Source organism: Gorilla gorilla, chromosome 2, assembly GCF_029281585.2.
Source record: "Gorilla gorilla gorilla isolate KB3781 chromosome 2, NHGRI_mGorGor1-v2.1_pri, whole genome shotgun sequence".
Lineage (NCBI taxonomy): Eukaryota > Metazoa > Chordata > Mammalia > Primates > Hominidae > Gorilla > Gorilla gorilla.
Window position 1 is genome coordinate 191893922 of NC_086017.1, and position 17564 is coordinate 191911485.

The window sequence follows — 17564 nt, forward strand, 5'->3', positions numbered from 1 at the left end:
TCTATTTGAATGAAGAGCCCAAGTTCTTATCTACTAAACTCTACCATTTACCAGCTAAAATTTAGAATTTCCGAGTTTGTTTAGCTTAATTCTATTACATTCAGAAAACAGACTTTGTATGATTTTCATTGTTTAAATTTGCTGAGTTTTGTTTTATGATGCTTAATATTGCCTACTTTGGTTAATGCTCTTGGTCAACCTGAAGAAAATGTGTATTCTGCTGTTGTTGGGTAGAGTCTGTGAATGTCAAATAAATTCATTTGGTTAACGGTGTTTTTCAGTCCATCTTTGCTAATTTTTCTCTCTACTTGCCTTGTCAATTACTGAGTTGACAGAACAAGAAAAATTGAGCTGAAGTTTCCAACTATAGTTTTTATTTGTCCGGTTTTATCAGTATTTGCTAGAGCTCTGTTGTAAGTCACATATATATTTAGCATTGTTATCTACTACTTAATAAATCTTTCCTAAATCTACTTAGTAAATTAACCATTTTATAATTATGTAGTGTCCTTCTTTATCCCTAGTAATTTTCCTCTCTCTGAAGTCTTTGTCTTATATTAATGTAGCTACTCAGCTTTCTGTCAAATAGTGTCTGCATTGTATATTCTTTTCCATTCTTTCATTTTTCACCTATTATATTGTTATATTTAGAGTGGGTTTCTCATAGACAGCATATTATGGTTTTCCTCATTCTGACAATCTCTGTTTTTTAACTGGTATGTTTAGATAATTTACACTTACTATCATCACAGATACATATTTGGATTTAGGGCTACCATTTTGGTATTTAAGAGTAAATTGATTCTGAATAAGGGCCCCTTTAAGATTGAATGAGTTTTAATAAAAAGGAACTAGGGCCACATCTTTCGTTGTATAATAGCCTTTTTTATTCTTTAGAGCAGTATCCAGTTGTGTTAAAATAATCAAAATTTCCAAACTTTCTATAATAAAAGTTACCTTTATAATTGAAAATGAGAAATATTATTTTAATGATAAAATAGCTGTATAGATTATTAAGAGAGTTCTCCTAAATCTGTGACTCTGGTTTAAATGTGACTGCTAAAGTCACAGGCACAAAGCTCAACCACTTCCACATATACACCTGCCCTTCCTTAGCTTGGAACACCACATGGATAAGTTCCAGGCAAAGCAAAGGAATCAAAGGAACTTTCTAACTTTGGGAAATTCCATGTTCTCTTTGTTCCTACATTATTGTAGCTCTTCACGGTGGGGAATAAAAGGTCAGCACTTTAGCTTTCAAGAAACCAAGTTGGACAAATCACTATACATACAGTCCTGAACTCATTTGCATGACGGAGTGAGTCCCCAGTCAATTCCTTCAGGCATTGAGTCTGGCATTAGCACAAAAAACATTTTCATAAAATTCATGTTTTACTGTTTCCTGTTCCCTATCCATGGTTGAAGTTCAGTGGGTCAAGGATAGGTAAACTGTTAATGATTTCATCTTGCAGAAACGGAGCAATAAAAGCACACATTTGGAGAGAAAAAAAGCAATATAATAAAAAAAATTCTCCTCCCTTTAAAAAAGTAATCAGGTTTAATTAAAAGGAAACAAACATTTGACTTGAGAGTGGCTATTTTTTTCTAACACTTTATTGTAAGACTCTATGTTAACAAAAAAGCTAAAAGATATAGAATATTTATCACTTAAGGCAATAAATAAAAATATTCAGTCAACTCTGTTGCTGCCACAGGAGTAATACTATTATCTCAAAAGATCCTAAGTAATATTAACCGAGATAACATATGTGAAAAATTACTACACTATAGAGGGAAAAAGCAGACTAGTGTTTGCCAGGGGCTGGAGGTGGGGGAAGGAGTTGACTTTAAGGGCCCAGGGAAATTTTTCTGGAGTGATGGAATTGTTCCATGATTTAGTTGTGGTGCATTTATATACATTTGTCAAAACTTGCAGAGTGAATATTACTGCTCATAAATTATACCTTAATAAAAAATATTTTAAATGTCTCACACACAGAAGGTAGTCAAGAGAAATTCAAAAATTAGTTTTCACTTTAGATGATGTGTTATATTCTCAAAAATGGAATGAATGTGAGAACCAGTGCATACAGTTGAGTGTGTGTCTAAATTTATGCTCCTATTTGAAAGCTGACATGCTGTCTCACAAGTGTTTAGATGCTTATGAGCCTTATTTCTGTCATTGTCCACAAATAAGATATAGAAATAGGGTTTTTAAAGGGTTGTGGCTAGGTAGGCCACCTGCCAGTTCTGTCCAAACTGTCCAAATATACCAGCACTGTCTCTGGTCTCTGATTTGGGGGTGGAAAAAGAAATTTTCAAGTAAAATGACACAGCATGAATGTAATTAACAGAAATGTTAAAATTGAGAGCTGCAAAAATAAAGTAAAATAAGCTAAAGAGTCATGCTAACACTCTGGGTCACAGTCACACTTGCCAGTGGCATTTGAATAAATGAAGCGTGAGATTTCCCCACAGTTCTTGCAGACTTTGAATGTCATGATTCCATAGGTATGTGACTGTGTTAGGATTAGAACGTGAGGTGTGTGGCAGCCACTGAAGTGGACAATAGTGAAATGGGGTCACACCCTTTAGGAGCATTTTGCAAGCTAAAATCTTTGGAATGATGGAGGGTTATTCACTGCTGATAATGGCAAAAAGTTAATATTTCTCGCGTTTTTGAAGTGTCGAGAATTTGGCTAAGTGTTTTATATTTATTACTCAGAATAGTCTATTGCTGTATTATTGCCTCCATTTTACAGATGGGAAAGTTGAGGCAAAGAGATTGAGTTACTAGCCCAAAGTCACAAAGCTAGTAAGTGTGGTAGAGCTGAAATTTGAATCCATCTAAATTTCCTTCTTCTAACCACTATCCTACAATAATCATTTGCTCAGTGGAAATGCTTTTGATCATATCTTCTGGTAGTTATAATAATATTTATTGAAAAAAATATTTCATTTTATAAATTGCACATTGTAAAAAGACCTTGTGAAGGAGGACAGATGAATTGAAAATTCAAGGTATTTTAGATTTTTAAATAAGTACCCAAGAGCTTATATCTGTAGTCTAAGGCTTAAATGCAGCTGAGGGAGGGAGAGAGAGAGAAAAGCAAAACATTATGGAGGAGATTGGCAGCAAGGACTGTGCTTCCAGAATTAATGCAGGGCACTCTGACCTTGCTGTGAAACTGACCAGACAGGGTAGAAACCAAGGGCTGGAAAGGCTCTGCCTTGTAAAAATGAGATGGAACAAGCCAGGGCCTTGATAGATAGCTGAGCAAATATTGAGGTCAAGAACCCTATATGAGTCTTATTCTAAGTTCAATCCAACTCCTGGAAATCGAATTATCTATTTCTTAAGATTTACAATGATCCTACACTTCTTGGGGCCAATTCATGGAGTGATAAGGTGTTGTAAGCATCCAGGACACACAGCCTTTATTATTCTATGGTTCAACTCTGATGAAAGAAAAGTTCTGAAGAATCCGGGCTACTTTCCTTTGTTCAAGAAAAATTAGGGTTTATTTCAGAAACTCTACGTTTTCTGTTTAAAGAGATTATGTTAAATGAATATACCAGGAATCATTCAATAAAATTGTTTTTGCTTTTCTGGAAGGTAGATCTAGAGTCTACAATTATTTTATTCCCTTTTTGAAAATACACAGGATTTATTATTTGTACCATACTCTTCAGCTCTTGAATATATGCAGCTTGAACATCTCACTTGTACTATTCTTTAATTGCCCCGTCTTTGTTGGTCTGGCTTTCTTAAGCTTTTTATAAGAGGGAAGATTCATATACTTCTTCTGCAATAAAATGTACGAATAGTCACATTAATTGAAATAGACTATAAATAATCAGTTCAAGTCCAATTTTTCTACAAATTATTTACAAAAAACTTTTGTTTCTAAGATATTTTTGGATGTAGAAATTACAAATACAATGTACCAGTTTGTGGACCTGTAATACTATGCCAGAAAGGAGATTTATTTGTTTATACTGCATATGTTATATTTTTAAATAAACAAATTAATAATCTTAAACATACAAAAATATGCACATGCATATACTTGTACAAACTACAATTAGTATTAAAGTAATTTTCTTACCTAAAGCTTTCAAAAGAGCATATGCATTGACAATATTGAATCGGAAATTTGAGAATGGTGATGCTATTAGCAAGATAATAATCTATTACATCTATATATTACTTTATGTTTTGTCAAGTGCTATTACATTTACTATCACTTCAATCTTCATACGAATTCTGTGAAGCAAACAAAGCAATAATTATTACTTTTTTAAAAAATCATGTCCATTTTTATCTAGTTCCCAAAGTAAGATAAATTTCTTCAAATGTATTATGGAAAATAACAGGAGAGAAAGTTGAGAGATTTTCCCTATGGTTTTACTGAAGAAGAAATTTGAGGTCAGAGAGATTCCATGGCTGACTCTGGGTCAATCAGCTAGAAAGTGGCAGAGCTAGAATTGGAGACTAGTCTGACCCCAAGACTTGTGGATTATTCTCTCAACAAATCTAGTGAGCACCAACTTGGTGTCAGGCTCTCTGGTAAGCACATCTGCTATGCCACAATGTCTTCAGCCAAGAAACAGAAGAAAAGACAGAATTTTACAACTTAAACCAACCATGGGAATCTAGGTCTGAAGAAAGTACTAGGACTACACTGTTAGCAGAATGACTTCTTTTCATTTTAAGGGGAATATTTAATTTGCTAAATAAAGCAGAATCTTTCTTCCCAAAACTTTGTTTCAAGTATTTGATGGGTCTCTTGAACCCAACAATCACAGTAGTGCTGGTTGTGGGCCTGTTCACTAGCGTGGAGCAAAGCTACCTTATACCAGCCACTCCCATAAATGGCCACACTTGCTTTGTAAGATATGAAACTTAACATGTGCAGCTCCGAGAATCTACTGATGGTTGGACTGAAGTGGTGAACATACGCCAGTTTGGTGAACTATTAAACTATTTCCCAAAACTTAATCTTTCCCCTAATACTGTGGTGAAATGGTTATCATTAAACTATTCCTGATGGGTTTTAGAAAACGAATTTATCATGAATTAGAATTGACCTAAAGCCATTTAATCCAATTGTCAACTTTATAATGAAGGGCTTCAAATTTAGATTTTTGGTGTTATCTCCAACTGAGGTCATACATACAGTCTGTATTTATTTCCTGGCACTGCTGTCACAAAGTACCACAGACTACATGGCTTAAGCCATACAAATTTTATCATTTCACAGTTTGGGAGGTTAGAAGTCTAAAATTGAAGTGTCAGCAACGTTGCTTCACATTCTGAGATATTGAGGCTTAGGACTTCAACATATCTCTCTGGGTATATGAAGGCTAATGTTGTGTATATCTTGAAGGGTGTTTTGGATGAGATTAACATCTAAATCAGTAAATTTTGTGTAAATCATGTTGCCCTCCATTACGAGGGTTGGCCTCACCAAATTAGTTGAAGGTCTGAATAGAACAGTAAGATTAGCCTTCGCTAGCAAAAGGGAATTCATCAGCAAACTGTCTTCACACTTCATCTGCACCATCAGCTCTCCTGGGCCTCCAGCCTGCTGGCCCCACACTGCAAATTTGTACTTGCCAGTCTCCATAACTGCATGAGCCAATTCCTAATAATAAATTTCTCTTAGGCCTGGTGCAATGGCGCACACCTGTAATCCCAGCAGTTTGGGAGGCTGAGGTGGGTGGATCACTTGAAGTCAGGAATTTGAGACCAGCCTGACTAACATGGTGAAACCCAGTCTCTACTAAATTCAAAAAATTAGCTGGGCATGTAATCCCAGCTACTTGGGAGACTGAGGCAGGAGAATCGCTTGAACTGGGAGGCAGAGGTTGCAGTGAGCTGAGATTGCACCATTGCACTCCAGCCTGGGCAACAAGAGCGAAAATCCATCTCTAAATAAATAAATAAATAAAGTTCTCTCTCTCTCTCTCTCTCTCTCTCTCTCCCTCCCCCCCACCCCTATTGGTTCCATTTCTCTAGAGAACCCTAATACAGGGGTGGGAGAGACCCAGGAGACACAAAATTCAACATCACCTGTTGTGTATTATGAATTAAAATCTTTTTGTAAATCCTGTAATCATCTTGTGAATGCTACCATTATATTGCATTATACTTTCTAGTGTTTCAAATATCAGATAGATGTATTCGAAATATACCATAAATGTTACAGACCTGCTTTGGAATTTATTTCTATTTTAATATGTCAGAAGCCTCAAAAATTGGAAATAGCTTAGGTCTTTCTCAACTTCTCAGAGACTCTACTTAGCTGTTACTTCTCTACTTACCTCTGCCATTTGCCTCCAACTACCATGAAATTCTTGCTAATTTTTGTCTAATGGACTTTGCATACATTCTTCTTCTTCTTTTTTTTTTTTTAATAGAGACAGGGTCTTGCTATGTTGGCCAGGGTAGTCTTGAACTCCTGGCCTCAAGCAATCCTCCCACCTTGGCCTCCCAAAGTGCTGGGATTACAGGCATTAGCCACCACACCCAGCCTGTACACATTCTTCTTCTACTTTCTTTCTCTGGTTATTTTCATCACCTGTTCTAAGCTTCTCAAATAAACTCCAACCTTACTTAATCACTATCTAATTAATTACATATTTAATTTGTGCTAATATAAGGAAAAAATCTTTTCTTTCATTTTCATATGATAATTCCAGCCTTCTTTATAACTATGTGTGGTTTTGTGATAAAGTTGTCTCCAATATCTTATAGGTATGACTAAGCAATTTGGTTTCTAAAGTGTAGTGGGAAGCCACTGAAGTATCAGGAGAAGGTGAATTATACAATTCCATTTTTCTTGGAAAGATTCCTCTGGCTGATTTGTAGAGAATTAATTAGAGAAGGCAAAATGTATGCAGGAAGACAAGATAGGAAGCTCAAAAATTAATCCAGATGAAGAGATTGCAGTTTTATCTGGTACAGTTGCAATGAACACTGAGAAAGAAAAACATACTTGGTAATTGGTTAGATATGAAGAATAAGGAAGGAAGGAACTGTCAGTAATGACTAACAGATACAAAAAGATGGCCAACCTCACCCATAATAAGATAAATGCAAATGAGATCTACACTGAGATACATTTCTCAGCTTTATTTTTGAAAAAAAAAATCCAAAATCTTGACAACATTCTCTGTTGATGAGACTTGGGGAAACAAACACTCTCATTTAATGCTGGTGGAAATACCAAATGGTATAGCCTCTTTCAAAGACAACTGAGCAACAGAAACATTTATCCTTTGACTCAATAACCCCACTTCTAAAAATCTGTTCCAAAATTACACTAGCAAATATACAAAACTGACACATGTACAATGCTATTCACCACAGAAAAATTTGTAATAGCAGCCAATGAATATACTGGAACTTGCTTGTATCCACTTGCAAAAATTGATTGTTACATTTCCAAGAATTTTGCAAGCTAGTTTTTAAACACAGCCACTGTTGAAATTATATTATACAGACTTACAATTAAATAAATTATGTTAAAAACAAAGGTAAGCCAGGCATAGTGGCTCATGACTGTAATCTCAGCATTTGGGGAGGCCTTAATGGGAGGGTCACTTGGGCCCAGGAGTTCAAGACTAGCTCAGGTAACATAGTGAGACTTTGTCTCTACAAAAAAATAAACAAAATTGGCCAGGCATGGTGACACACACCTATGGTCCCAGCTACTTGGGGGGCTGAGGTGGGAGGATCATTTGGGCTGGGGAAGTTTAGGCTGCAGCAAGCCATGATTATATCACTACCATCCAGCCTAGGGAACAGAGCATGACCCTGTCTCAAAATTTAAAAAACAAAAAACAAAAACAAAAAAAACTATGCTGTTGAGATTATTTACATGTACTGTATCCAAATGTTGGGAATACTATATATTGAAATGCTATTGTACATCACTTCCCCACTTCACATTCAGTGACATTATGTTAGTAGCTTAAAATCAGCCATGGTAGGAGTATTGACACTACAGAAATTTGCAAACTCCAAATCATGACTTTTCTCCCTATAGACATCTAGTTGTTAAATATTTACCAGCACACAACTGGAAATAATGCAAATATCCACCAAAAGGTTCTGGTTGATTAAACCATGATATACCCACTCAATTGAGAAATATGTAACTATAAAGGGAAACAGAGCTATTTTTATATACTTTATATAAAACTGATCTCTAGGAAAGTGAAAAAAGTAAGCTGAAGAAAAGTGTGTATAATATGTTACCATTTATTGGTAGAAAGGAGAGATATAAAGGAAGAATATGAAAGGAGGGAGGATACAAAGACATATGTTTTCACATTTTTTTAATGTAAGGCTAAAGCAAAAAGTTTTTTAAATGGCTACTTACAGGGAGAGGAAAGAAACTATAAGGAAGACAGGAATAAATGATGAACTTTTTGAAATAGATCTTGTTTGGTACATTTCTTTAAGTCCTGTAACCATTTTACTTAATTAAAATTTAAATTAAAGTTAAATGTTTTCAATCCCTAAAAATCTAAGCAAAATGAAACCAATCTAAGCAATGAGTGGATGGCATAATTATATATAGAAGAAGTATTTCAAACAAACTGAAAACACAATAATTTCATTTGTCTATTTGGATATACCCTGAAGCTCAAAATAAATAAATAAAATGTTTTTTAAAAAAAGATCTTGAGTAATTTTCAGCAATCATATTGTTAGTGACAACATTGGTTATGATTTTCTGAAACTATTATAATACAATCTAGGATAAAGAAAAATAGATAAAGGATAAAGAAAATAAGTAATTATATTTACACATTTAGGAAACAACTTTTTTTACAATAGTAGAGAGAATATAAATTTAAAATCAAAGAAGTCAAGTAAAAGTATTATAATCTTAAATTTAAAATTAAAATATCATGATTTCTATACACCAACAACATCCAAGCTGAGAGCCAAATCAAGGAAGCAATCCCATTCACAATACCACAAAAAGAGTAAAATACCTAGGAGTACAGCTAAGAAGGAAGGTGAAAGATCTCAACAATGAGAATTATAAAACACTGCTGAAAGAAATCGGAGATGACACAAAGAAATGGAAAAACATTCCAGGCTCGTGGGTAGGAAGAATCAATATTGTTAAAATGGCCATATCACCCAAAGCAATGTACAGACTCAATGCTATTCCTATCAAATTACCATATTTCACTGAATTAGAAAAAACTATTCTAAAATTCATATGAAATCAAAAAAGAGCCTAAATAGCCAAGGCAATCCTAAGCAAAAACATTAAAGCTGGAGACATCATACTACTTGACTTCAAACTGTATGACAAGGCTACGGTAACTGAAACGGCATGATACAGGTACAAAAACAGATACACAGACCAATAGAAGAGGTTACAGAACCCAGAAATAAAGTCATACACTGCAACCAACTGATCTGCGACAAAGTTGACAATGGTGCTGGAATAACTGGCTAGCCATATGCAAAACAATGAAACTTCCTTTTTTTTTTTTTTTTTTGAGATGGAGTCTCACTCTGTCACCAAGGCTAGGCTAGAGTGCAGTGGTGCAATCTCGGCTCACTGCAAGCTCCTCCTCCTGGGTTCACACCATTCTCCTGCCTTGCCTCCCGAGTAGCTGGGACTACAGGTGCCCGCCACCACACCCAGCTAAATTTTTGTTTTTGTTTTTGTATTTTTAGTAGAGATGGGGTTTCACCGTATTAACCAGGATGGTCTCGATCTCCTGACCTTGTGATCTGCCTGCCTCAGCCTCCTAAAGTGCTGGGATTACGGGCGTGAGCCACCATGCCCTGCCTGAGCCACCGTGCCTGGCCTTCCTTTCACCATATACAAAAATCAACTGAAGATGGATTAAAGACTTAAATGTAAAACCTACAGCTATAAAAACCCTAGAAGAAATGTAGGAAATAACATTCTGGACATAGACCCTAGCAAAGATTTCATGATGAAGACCCCAAAAGCAATTGCAACAAAAACAAAAATTGACAAATGGGACCTAAAGAACTTCTGCACAGCAAATAAAACTATCAACAAAGTAAACAGACAACTTATAGGAGGGAATATTTGCGAACTATGCCTCTGACAAAAGTCTACTATTCAGAATCTATAAGGAACTTACACAAATCAACAAGCCAAGAACGACTGCATTCACCTCTGAGTCCGCATCTGCCCCATAAGCACAGAGTCTTGCCCTCGCCGCTCTGCCACGGGTCCACACCCACTGCCAGCTCACCATGGATAATGATATCGCCACGCTCGTCATGGACAATGGCTCTCACATGTGCAAGGCCAGCTTAGCAGGCGACGATGCCCCTCCATCATGAGGCACCCATGGCACCAGGGCATGGTCATGGGCGTGGGTCAGAAGAAGTCCTACGTGGACAATGAGGCCCAGAGCAAGAGAAACATCCTGACCCTGAAATACCCTATCAAGCATGGCATTGTCACCAATGGAGAAGATCTGGCACCACAACTTCTTCAACGAGCTGCATGTGGCTCCTCAGGAGCACCCTGTGCTGCTGACAGGGGCCCCCCTAAACCCCAAAGCCAACCGTGGGATGACCCAGATCATGTTTGAGACCTTCTACACCCCAGCCATGTAGGTGGCCATTCAGGCTGTGCTTTCCCTGTAAGCCTCTGGCTGTACCACTGGCATCGTGATGGACTCTGGCAGGGTCACCCACACTGTGCCCATCTACAAGGGGCCCGCCCTCCCTGGTGCCATCCTGCATCTGGACCTGGCTGACTACTGCATGAAGAGCCCTGGGAAGTGCAGCTACAGCTTCACCACCACCGCTGAAGAGAGCGTGAGATGTCAAGGAGAAGCTGTGCTACCTCACCCTGGACTTCCAGCTCCTCCCTGGTCACTGTGGCCTCCAGCTCCTCCCTGGAGAAGAGCTACGAGCTGCCTGAAGCCCAAGTCAGCACCATCAGCAACAAGCTGGTCCTCTGCCTCAAGGCTCTCTTCCAGCCTTCTTTCCTGGGCATGAAATCCTGTGGCATCCACGAAAATACCTTCAACTCCATCATGAAGTGTGACATGGACATTTGCAAAGACCTCTACACCAACGCAGTACTGTCCAGTGGCACCACTGTGTACCCTGGCATCCCCCACAGGATGCAGAAGGAGATCACCACCCTGGCTCCCAGCACAATGCAGATAAAGATCATTGCTCCTCCTGAGCGCAGATACTCTGTGTGGGTCCAGTGGCTCCATCCTGGCCTGGCTGCCAGGCTTCCAGCAGATGTGGATCAGCAAGCAGCAGTACCACAAGTCCCACCCCTGCATTGTCCACCACAGATGCCTCTAGGAGGACTGTCGCTGAGTTTCCTTAGTTTCGTTACACTCTTTCTTGACAAAAACCAAACTGGCACAGAAAACGAGATGACATTGGCATGCCTTAATTTGTTTTTGTTTTTTGTTTGTTTTCGTTTTTGTTTTTGGCTTGACTCAGGATTTAAAAACTGGACCAGGACAGTGTCAGCAATGGGTTGGAGCCAGCATCGCTCAAAGTTCTACAGTGTGGCCGAGGACTTTGATTGTATATATTTTCTTTAAATAGTCATTCCAAATATCATGAGATGCTTTATTACAGGAAGTCCCTTGCCCTTCAAAAAGCCACCACATTTCTCTCTAGGGAGAATGGTCTAATCCTCTCCCAAGTCCAGCGAGGTGACAGCATTGCTTTCATGTATATTATGTAATGCATAATTTCTTAAATCTTTGCCCTAGTACTTTTTAAATTTTGTTTTATTTTGAATGATTGGCATTGTGACCCCCCCTTTTCTGTCTCCCAACTTGAGCTGTATGAAGGCTCTTGGTCTCCCTGGGAGTTGGTGGAGGGTGGAGGCAGCCTGGGCTTCCCTGTACACTAACTTGAGACCAGTGCAATAAAAGTACACACCTTAAAAAAAAGACCCCATTAAAAAATGGACAAAGGATATGAACAGACATTTCTCAAAAGAAGACATACACAATGTCAATAATAAGCATATAAAAAAGTTCAACATCACTAATCACTAGAGAAATGAAAAAAAAACCCAATAACATATCATCTCACACCAGTCAGAATGGCTATTATTAAGAAGTCAAAAACAACAGATGCTGGCAAAGTTGTGGAGAAAAGGGAACACATATACTGCTGATGGGAATGTGAACAAGTTCAACCACTGTGGAAAGCAGTTTGGAGATTTCTCAAAGAACATAAAACAGAATTACCATTTGTTCCAGCAATCCCATTACTGGATAGACACCCAAGGGAATGTAAATCATTCTATCAAAAGGCATGCACATGTATGTTTATCGAAGCAACAGTCACAATAGCAAAGACATAAAATCAACCTAGATGCCCATCAACAGTGAACTGGTGAGGAAATGTGGTACATATATACTATGGAACACTACACAGCTATAAAAAAAGAATGAAGTCATGTCCTTTACAGCAACATGGATGGAGCATGAGGCCATTATCCTAATTGAAGCAATGCAGAAACAGAAAATCCAAATATCACATGTTCTTACTTATAAGTGGGAGCTAACCACTGAATACATATGGACACAAAAAAGTAAACAATAGACACCAGGGCCTCCTTGAAGGCAGAGGGTGGGAGGGGGGTGAGAACTGAAAAACTACCTATTGAGTACTATACTTATTACCTGGATGATGAAATAATCTGTACACAAAACCCTGATGACATGCAATTTATCCGTATAACAAACCTTCATATGTACCCTCTTAACCTAAAATGAAAATTGGTAGGAAAAAAATTTAAATAACATTAAACTAAATTAAAATATTACAAAATCATATTTTCTCTTTTAAAAAATGTATGTAATCCAGCTGGGCGCAGTGGCTCAGCCTGTAATCCCAGCACTTTGGGAGGCTGAGGCAGGCGGATCATGAGGTCAGGAGATCGAGACCATCTTGGCTAACACGGTGAAACCCCGTCTCTACTAAAAATACAAAAAATTAGCCTGGCATGGCGGTGGGCACCTGTAGTCCCAGCTACTCTGGAGGCTGAGGCAGGAGAATGGCATGAACCCAGGAGGCAGAGTTTGCAGTGAGCCAAGATCATGCCACTGCACTCCAGCCTGGGCGACAGAGCGAGACTCCATCTCAAAACAAACAAACAATCAAACAAACAAACAAACAAAAATTATGTATTCCTTAGCTATGTTCACTGAACAAGTGTAGAATCAATGACCAATGAAGCAACAATGAACACTCCTAAAACCCAGACCACGGTCTCTAAGTATCATTTCCCAATACTAAATACCTTAGAGAAATGGATGATTTCTCTACTAGAGCAGGAGAGCTCTATGATAATCTTGATATATCTTATAATATTGAAAAAATTAAGCTATTAAGTACAATTGAAATTTGTTAAAAGGACTCAGGAGCCAAACTGAACAAGCCTCTTGTAATACCAACACTTTGGGAGGCCGAGGAGGGCGGATCACTTGAACCAGGAGTTCCAGACCAGGCTGGCCAACATGGTGAAACCCTGTCTCTACTTTAAAAATACAAAAAATTAGCCAGGTGTGGTGGTGTGCACCTGTAGTCCCAGCTACTCAGGGGATTGAGGTGGGAGAATTGCTTGAACCCGGGAGGTAGAGGTTGCAGTGAGCCAAGATCACACCACTGCACTCCAGCCTGGGCAACAGAGCGAGACTCCGTCCCAAAAAAGAAAAAAAGTTCATTGATCACTCATGGAAGATGATACAGAATGAACTAATCACACTGAAAGCTGATGAATAAAGGAAAAGAATATTTTGTCTTTCCTATATGAAAGGTACTGCTGGATAACCAAAAGTTGTAAGGGGAAGTTAATCTTTATAGAAGAATTTCAACCAATAAATGAAACACTGATTAAAAAATAGAATATTAACATTTTGTAACCACTAACGATATAATGGATCTATTCTAAACAATGACCATCAACAGTTGTTCACATCACAAAAAGGAGAGACAATCTGACTTTCTGTGCTTCCTGATGAAAGTACCCAACACTTTCCATAAACTATTCCTATAAAAAAGCAAACCTGAACAAAACCAAGTTAAGCCTTCAGCTCAAACTACCAATTTACAGGAAATTAGGGGGACAAAAGAAAACTACAAGGCAAATGTTTCTTCAACAAATATATTTGGGATGAGGGGAATAAGAATGAGAATGATTAAAGAAATTTAAGATATTTGTCAACATTTGCCATTTACAGACTTTGTGTGGATTCTTATTTAAATTGACAGTGAAAAACAGAAAAAATTATGTGACAATTTATAATAATTTCATAAATATTTTAAGAGTCTTTATTGTTTTAGAGATACATACACAAATAAATATGCATAAAATGGTATGGTGTTTAGAATTCACTTCCAAATAATCTAGTTTGGGGCACGGTGGAGTGGGTGGCAACATAAATGAAACAAGATTAGCCATGCTAATTGTTGAAGCTAGGCATTCTATTTTTATATATATTATAAATTCTCTATATTAAAAATTTTTTTAAAAAAGTTTAAATGCCTGTCCTGTTTCTGTTTGAACTGTGGGGATAGAGATGCCATTTACTAACTCTGTAATATTTTGAGAAGGACCAATTTGCAAGTGGGGAAGAGATCTAGAAGGAGGAAGATTAATAATTTAACTTTCAGTTCTGAACATAATTCGATGTATCTGAGAGACATCCAAGTGAAGATACTAGTAGTCAGATATATACAGTCTGAGCCTCCGCAGAGAGACCTGGACTAGATATAAATTTAGGATTTGTCAGCATGTGGATCGGAATTGGTGCATTACATAGAGAACGAATATGCTACAGAATAAAAACAATTAAAAATACCAGCCGGGCGCAGTGGCTTACACCTGTAATCCCAGTACTGTGGGAGGCCTGGGTGGGTGGATCATTTGAGGTCAGAAGCTCGAGACCAGCCTCGCCAACATGGTGAAACCCCGTCTCCACTAAAAATACAAAAATTAGCCGGGCATGGTGGCAGGCACCTGTGATCCCAGCTACTCGAGGGGCTGAGGCAGGAGAATCGCTTGAACCCAGAGGCAGAGACTGCAGTGAGCCGAGGTCGTGCCACTGCACTCCAGCCTGGGCGACAGAGTGAGACTCCATCTCAAAAAACAAACAAACAAACAAACAAACAAACAAACAATCCAAATGTAGTGTTCTAAAGTCCTTTTTTTTTTTTTTTAAATGCAGTCTCGTTCTGTCACCCAGGGTGGAGTGCAGTGGCGTGATCTCAGCTCACTGCAACCTCCACCTCCCAGGTTCAAGCAATTCTCTCCTGCCTCAGCCTCCCAAGTAGCTGAGATTACAGGCGTGCACCACCATGCCCAGCTAATTTTTGTATATTTTTAGTAGAGATGGGTTTCGCCATGTTGACCAGGCTGGTCTTGAACTCTTGACCTCAAGTGATCCACTCATCTAGGCCTCCCAAAGTGCTGGGATTATAGGTGTTAGCTACTGCACCCAGACTACATTCTTTAAATGTATTCATTTAATCCTCACAATTATCCCATGAAGTAGTGACTATTATTATTCTCTTTTATATTTTAGGAAGCTGAGATACACAGAGTTTAAGGCTTGCCTGTAGTGAGTTCAAGCCCTGTAACCAGGATTTGGATCCATGAAGTCTAACTGTGTAAAAACAGAACAGCCCAGGATTGTTACCTAAATAGCTCTAATATCTAGAGGTAGAGATAGCTAATGGTAGAAAAGGAGAAGAGAGAAAAGGGCTCTGAAGAAGCAGCAGCCAAAGAGGTAAGAGAGAAACAGTTTAAACAAACGTCAGCATAAGCCAAAAGAAGAGCATGTTCAAGAAAGAGGGAGTGACCAGTGGTATTGAATGGTGTGAGGTCAAGGAAAATGCATACTAAAATTAATTCTATTACTGGTAGCAAACTCAGCTCATGACTCACAGTTTTTTTTTTGTTTGTTTTGTTTGTTTGTTTCCTTCAGGATACTTTACTAGAATGACTTACGGTATTATTCTAACTTGATAAATAGAAAAGAAATGCTTTTGTAATAGCTTCTACTATAAACATATCTTGACTTAAAATACATGAAATACACAAATCCAGACACTCAAAATATAATTTAGAGAGAATTTTCCTGTGGCTAACAATAGAATTCCTCACTGAAATGATTCATCCTAGCATTCTTTTATATGGGATTTCTCTTAATACATTTAAAATATGATTTAATTTTCAAATCAGTAGGACATAAAATTTTAAAGACACATTTGCTGTACACCTGTATGATTTTTACACGTTGTAGTATTTGCTAAGATTAGGAAGACTTTAAATTTTCAGGAAGAATGAAGCTTAAGAGCGATTAAAGGGAAATGATTAGCTTTTCCTAGCACTCAAAGATTATCTTCTTTAAATTTTCAAATCTTAGTTTCAGTTTTAGTGAATAAATTGTTAGCATTTATGTTCTTGGGTTCTCACAGGGAATCTTTACATTCTCAAGAAACTTATGTGTGATAAGGATAATGTAGTAAAGAACTTCATTTTCATCTGCATGTATGCAGTTCCTAAAGAGTCTTCAAGCACCAAGTGCATCACACATGGTGAAAAATGGATTACAGATATTCCTGTCAAAGGATACATTTGTAATTATCAATGTAATATTAGCTTATGTTTTAACTTTCATCAAAAAATTATATATACCATATAAAGTGTTTTTTGGCTTGAATTTTTACAACCTTTATGACAATATTAGAAAATGGGAGACACTTACTTTCCTATCTATGTGTGTTTGATTTAGATGCAATTATTAGCGCCTGTCTTTAATCCGAGATAAATGAATAGAGGAAAATGGCAGGATACTCGACATGAACTGCATGATCTGAGGAAACCTATGAAAAACCAATATACTACTTTTCTTCCCTAGTAACTAGAGTAAAATGGAAATAATAGCTATGTTGGAGCTGCCAACTGTAGGACTAGATCAGGGTCGTCGCCTGGCACAGTGACTGTTATATACTAGGTTCAGTAGATCACTGTAGAACAGACAAAGGAACAAATAAATGAATAACAAATGACGATTGTGTTTGCACCAGTAATGAGAAGAAGGAGGAAGTGTGTTAAATAACAGCCAATTTGTACTGCATGGCTATCATGTGTTTAGCCCAGCAGATAATTATAAAAGCTGAGATTTACTAATGCTTACCATGTGCTCTACTACCTACCAAACCATTACTAATTGAAGCCTCGATAGGTAGCATTATTATCATTATCCCTCATCATTTCATCTTACAAATGAGTACTCTGAAGCAAAAGAGGTTAAGCAACTTTCCCTAAATCACAAAGCTGGTAAATGATAGTTTTGTGCTTTGAGCAGCTTATGTTCAAAGCCTGCTCTTTTAACTACCAGGCCACAGTATACACTCCATATAGTTAAAAACTATATGTTGTATTTGCTGAAATCCTTGCAGTTCCACCACAAATCCTACCAACAGCTTTATTTGCCACTTTAGGAAGATATTTGTCTTCCAGAATCACTGACTTTCAGAGCTAGGTAGC

At 37.6% G+C, this 17564-nt stretch overlaps 1 protein-coding gene and 1 pseudogene across 2 annotated transcripts in view; one reads left to right on the forward strand and one right to left on the reverse strand.

Annotated features, from left to right (window-relative positions):
* CCDC39 (coiled-coil domain 39 molecular ruler complex subunit) overlaps nucleotides 1-17564 on the reverse strand; it is a 247000-nt gene that overhangs the window by 186687 nt on the left and 42749 nt on the right. The window lies entirely within an intron of this gene.
* Nucleotides 10268-11344, forward strand: LOC134757984 (actin, cytoplasmic 1-like; annotated as a pseudogene).